This window comes from Delphinapterus leucas, chromosome 5 (genome assembly GCF_059928025.1).
Source record: "Delphinapterus leucas isolate spDelLeu-1000000601 "Yukka" chromosome 5, BTC_Dleu_Yukka2, whole genome shotgun sequence".
Lineage (NCBI taxonomy): Eukaryota > Metazoa > Chordata > Mammalia > Artiodactyla > Monodontidae > Delphinapterus > Delphinapterus leucas.
This window is the reverse complement of record NC_143133.1, coordinates 129,542,374-129,548,656: the sequence shown is the minus strand read 5'-3', so window position 1 is coordinate 129,548,656 and position 6,283 is coordinate 129,542,374.

The following is a 6,283-nucleotide window of genomic DNA, read 5'->3' as shown; positions in this document are numbered from 1 at the left end:
TGTTGCTGCAAATGGCGTTATTTTATTCCTTTCTATGAGCACTACTTCTAGGTGCTAGTAACACAGCAGTGAAGAAAATAGAATAAAATCCTTTCTATCAAGAAACATTATTTAAACCTTGGAAATAAAGCAAAAACATGAGTGTACTTTCAATGTCATGGGAGGGCATTGTTTATCAGGTACACCCAAGGAATATTTCATAATCTAGGGGGAATATACCTTGTTCAAATCACTGTTTACTTTTTTTAAGTTAATTTATTTATTTTTGGCTGCGTTGGGCCTTTGTTGCTGCGCGCAGGCTTTCTCTGGTTGCTGCGCACAGGGGCTACTCTTCATTGCCATGCGGGCTTCTCATCGCGGTGGCTTCTCTTGTTGTGGAGCACGGCTCTAGGCACGTGGGCTTCAGTAGTTGTGGCTCGTGGGCTTAGTTGCTCTGCGGGCCCGGACCATGGCTCAAACCCGTGTCCCCTGCATTGGCAGGGGGATTCTTAACCACTGCACCACCAGGGAAGTCCACTGTTTACTCTTGATTAAAGGGCCCAATCATAGTGAAGTTACATGTTTTTTCCCATAAAGATGCAAATAATTTTTGTCCATTAGAAAAGATAACTCCAAAGGCTACAATTAATTGCCTTGAAGAACATTAACCAGTTTTATATCTAGTGTAGCAATCTTATTCTAACATTCTTTCATTAAGTAGGAACCAGTCTTAACCGTCTTGCTGGCTCCCTATTAATTAGTTGAATAAAATCTTTGACATATGTTCATTATATATTTTTATGAAAATGGTATTTTTAACTTTTTGAAACTTATACTTTGACAGTCTCCTCATGGAGTTTATAATCTGGTTATAATTTCTCCCTTGGCTTTCTTTTTCTAGTTTGGGGTTCAAACTAGTGGACTGAGACAGAGTAATTCTTCCCATTTATTTTTCTCCTTCTCTTGGCCTTTTTGGGTAGTAAATGAAGGAGACCAGAATACATCACCACAAAATAAACCTCTTTGACCTAAACATTATTTTGAGCTTAAGGCAGTTGAGAAGCAATGAACACAGGAAAGGCTCTCCCTAGTTGCTCCCTTTTCCGCCTATAGGCAAGATATAAATTCTCCTTTTCCTGGAGATAAGTTCTATGAGCCCAGAGACGGCAGCAGGGGAATCCACAGACAAACCTGACTTCATTAGTTTCCTCCCATATATTTACGTTCCCACAGTTTGCTGCACTTGGAAGCCTAAAACTATGTTCCTTTGTCCTGTGACTTTGCTACAAATGTACTGTTCTTTGTTGAATATGTTATATAAAAGCCAGACTACTCAGCCACCACTTTGAGTTACTCTTCATGTTAAGTTTTTCCCCACATGATGTGTACTGCACCCATGAATAAACTGTTTTTCCCTTATTAATCTGTCTTTTTGCTAAAGAGCCCCAGCCGAAAACCTAAGAACCTAAGATGGGGAGAGATGAAGTTTTGCCCCTCCTCTCCACACATAAAGAAACAAATCACCTTCAATGGACTGAACATTTACATCTGCCTCCCACCCCAACTCATATATTGAAACCCTGATAACAATGTGATAGTTTTGGAGGTAGGGCCTTTGGGATGTAATTAGGTCATAAGGGTGGAGCCCTCATGATGAAGGCTCTTCTTATATAAGAAGAGGCCAGCTGGCTCTCTTCCTGCCGTATGAAGATATGATGAGAAGACAACAGTCTGTAACCCAGAAGAGGGCTCTCACCGAAACCTAACCATGCTGGGCTGATCTCAGACTTCCAGCCTCTAGAACTGTGAGAAAGAAATTTCTGTTGTTAAACCACCCAGTCTATGGTGATTTGGTATAGTAGTGTAAACGGAGACAATACCCTTACATTTTGACTTTGTTCCTGCAATGCAGGTGACAAGTGATTGTTGAAGTCATGATCGCATAGCCTGGTTGCAGGCAGGCATGCACGTACTTAGAGTTTGATTTTTTTTTTTTTTTTTTTTTTTTTTTTGCGGTACGCGGGCCTCTCACCGCTGTGGCCTCTCCTGTTGCGGAGCACAGGCTCCGGACGCGCAGGCTCAGCGGCCATGGCTCACGGGCCCAGCCGCTCCGCGGCATGTGGGATCTTCCCGGACCGGGGCACGAACCCGTGTGCCCTGCATCGGCAGGCGGACCCCCAACCACTGCACCACCAGGGAAGCCCTAGAGTTTGATTTTTATAGATCAAGCTGAGGATCAGAACATGTGGCTTCAGCAGGTCATGATTCCGTGGGCTGCAGAAGAAAACACAGGCTCTCCTGGCTCTTAATGTCTTGTGTTAAATCATTCCCTGTATGCAGTATCCCTTTCCCTCTCACTGTCTTTCTGTGGGGTTTTTTTTGGCTGTACCTAGGGGCATGAGGGAACTTAGTTCCCCGACCAGGGATTGAACCCATACCCCCTGCAGTGGAAGCTCCGGGTCTTAACCACTAGACCTCCAGGGAAGTCCCTCCCCATCACTGTCTTTTAAAAAAACACTCTTGACTGAGGTGGACAGAGTCAAAGTTCTCATGAGGGTTAAAGGAAAGATTCAGGGACTCCAAGTACACCTTGTCATCTAGCCCAGTGGTGAAGAACTGAGTTGACTTAGCAGCATCTTTGTACTTTGTGCCAAATGCATTCCCATTTGCCCTTTGTGGTTTGTTTGTTTGGTTGGTGGTTTTTTCATTCCTTTCTCTTTTGTTCTTTTAAAAATTATTTTGATATTTATTCACAAATCTTTATTGAGTTCCTGTTCTATATGAAGCATTGTGGCAGATGTTAGGAATTAAATGATAAGTCAGGACACAGTGCCTCTCTCTCATGGAGTTTACAATAATTCTCTCTCCATAAACAAAAAAAAAACAACAGCAGCTAATGCACATAGAGGCACTCTTCTGAGCACTTTACGTTTATTAATGAATTTAATCATCACACAACCGTGAAGGTTTATTGTTGCCATTTTGTAGATGAGGAAACTGAGGCACAAGGAATAAGAAATTTACCCAAAGTCACAAGGCTATTGGTGGATCCTGTATACTACTTGCTACCTTTTTTTTTTTAACTGTATTTACTCTCCTACCAATGTAGATGTCACCTGATCCACTCCTTTATTCATTCATCCACTCATCACACTGTTATTAAACATCTTTGATGTGCCAGGCATGTGGGCACGGTTCTGGCCAATAAGGAATTAGTCACCGTCTCTGTCACTGAGAGGATCACATTCCACTGAGAAAGACAGGACCATAAACACACAATTCCAGCACAACCGGCTAAGTGCAAAGGCAGGGCTATGTACCAAGTGAAATGGAAGCAGAGACGAAGAAATGACGAGTTTTGCCTAGGGTTGCTGAGAAAGATTAAACACAGAAGGGAAATTTTTTATTAGTGTCTTGAAGGTAAATAGCAACTTATTAGTTACAGAATAATAGGAAGATCAATCCATAGAAAAGAGAGAACACATGGAAAAGCCTGGAGTCACGCTAGTGCAAAATGTTTACTGACAATGATGACGTAGGTGGGTGGAAAATAGCAGGACTTAAGGATCAGAGGTTGAGTCGAAAACAGTGACTGCTGACATGCTCAGAGGGGTTTAAGCTGGGGGATGATGTGTACAGATCTGTATTCTAGAGAATCTCTAGCACCATTTTGAAGGATATCAAGGTTAGAAGGTCCTGAGAAAAGGAAGAACAAGTTGGTAGCTATCGCAGCCATCTAAGCAAGAGTCAATGAATCACTTAAGGCATTGGAGAGGAGAGGATGGAGACATTTTAAAAGATGGAGCGGGACTTCCTTGGTTGTCCAGTGGTTAAGACTTCACCTTGCAATGCAGGGGGTGTGGGTTCGATCCGATCCCTGGTCGGGGAGCTGAGATCCCACATGCCTCACGGCCAAAAAACCAAAACACAAAACAGAAGCAATATGGTAACAAATTCAATAAAGACTTCAAAAATCAATCAATCAATAAAAGATGGAGCAACAGCACTTGGTGCTGCTTAAGGTTGGGAGCAAGGAGTGGTCAGGAGACTGGGTGGGCCGTGTCACCCAACTTGAAATAGCAGCTCAAATCTACAGGGTTACTTTTTTTTTTTTTTTTTTTTTGCGGTACGCAGGCCTCTCACTGTTGTGGCCTCTCCCGTTGCGGAGCACAGGCTCCGGACGCGCAGGCTCAGCGGCCATGGCTCACGGGCCCAGCCGCTCCGCGGCACGTGGGATCTTCCCGGACTGGGACACGAACCCGTGTCCCCCGCATCGGCAGGCAGACTCTCAACCACTGCACCACCAGGGAAGCCCTACAAGGTAACTTTTGAGCCAGTCTGCTCAGGGTACATTAAAAGCAGCTTTAGTTGAACTATGAGGGCCCAGAAAAACAGTAGCTGACTCATACATAGCTATGTAGCTCTTACAGTGTAGTCAGGCATTGTCTGAGTTATGGAATAGGATTAATTCAGGTCATCCTGACAACAACCCTTATAAAGTAGGTGCAATCATATCCCCATTTTACAGATGAGGAAATCAATAAACAGAGAGGTACATTGATTTGCCCAGGGCCATACAGCCAATAAATGGAGGACTCAGGTTTTTTAGAGACTTTGGGACGAAGGTGCCATTCTGGGGTAAGGCTGGGGGATGCAGCATATTCCAAGGCCGACTTTCCTAAAAATCCCCTTTAAATATCCTTCCAAAGTTTACACTCACTTCAGCTGCTAATCTCTCTCTCCTCTGCTCCAGGGGGCTATTGCTGCCACACGGCTTTCCCTGAGAGCTTCCTCCTCTGCCTGGCGTTTATGTTCCCCTTACCTCTGAGAATGCGACCCGCCTGCTCCAGTGCTTTCCTAGGGTGGGGGAAGCAAAATCCCCTCCAGATCTAACTGGAGAGAATCAGTTATTTTTGGAGAGAATCAAGCCCTGTTTTTTTTTTTTATTTTTCCAATGAAACTGCTTTATTAATATTTGGAATATATACAACATAAATTTTTTTTAAACATCTTTATTGGAGTATAATTGCTTTACGATGGTGTGCTAGTTTCTGCTGTATGACAAAGTGAATCAGCTATACGTATACATATATCCCCATATCCCCTCCCTCTTGCGTCTCCCTCCCACCCTCCCTATCCCACCCCTCTAGGTGGTTACAGAGCACCAAGCTGATCTCCCTTGTGCTATGTGGCTGCTTCCCACTAGCTATCTGTTCCAGGGCAAGGTTGGAGGAGGAGAATTTTGGGACTGGGAAGGAGCTAAGAGGTTGGATGTGACTTGGGGCTTGTTTTGTTTGCAGTGCCTCAGGATGTTCAAGGGGAGATGAGAACAGAAACCACAGGGAGAGAAAACCAGAGGTTTGAAGTACTTCTTTCGAAAATACTTCGCAAATGTTTGGTTTCAGACACTTCACAGAAATATCCAAACAGCATCTCCCTGAGCATTACTTCTAGAATTTTGGAAAGCAGCCCTTGTACACAGCTAAATATTTTTTCTAAATAACTTTGAAAAGGAAACTAAACCAATTAGGCATCAAGGCCCAAGGTCTTGAGGCCTATTTTTTTTTTTTTTGATACAGGAATTTTTTCTGAAGCTAGTTTATGATTAATATTATGAAATTTGCCATTTACTCAAGTGTAAAGAGCCACGTAGGAGCATGTGTACATGTACCAAAATTTTGATAAATACATGTATGTATAGGTTGTAATTTTAATTTAAAAAATATTACTAATTATGAAAAAACACATATTGATCATAGAAAACAAAATACAGAAGTGAAAAAATCCATCTTATATGTAATAAGCACCATGAACATCTTGGATGTGTTCTCTAGCAAACTTCCTTCCCTGTTTTTCTTTCTTTTTGATTACTGCCTTTCTCTTATTTTATAGTTATCATTGTTGCTGGTGTTCCATTTCAAACATAGCTATCTCTTCCACATGATACATAACCTGCTACTGGAAAGAAAAAATCTTTGTTTAAACAATTATAAAAATAATACATTTTCATTGTAAAAAAATGAAAATGAAAATTCAAAGTCATGCAGTACAAAAGTATATAGAGTTGGGCTTCCCTGGTGGCGCAGTGGTTGAGAGTCCGCCTGCCGATGCAGGGGACACGGGTACGTGCCCCGGTCTGAGAAGATCCCACATGCCGCAGAGCGGCTGGGCCCGTGAGCCATGGCCGCTGAGACTGAGCGTCCGGAGCCTGTGCTCCGCAGCGGGAGAGGCCACAGCGGTGAGAGGCCCACGTACCGCAAAAAGGAAAAAAAAAAAAGTATATAGAGTCAAACGTATACATTTC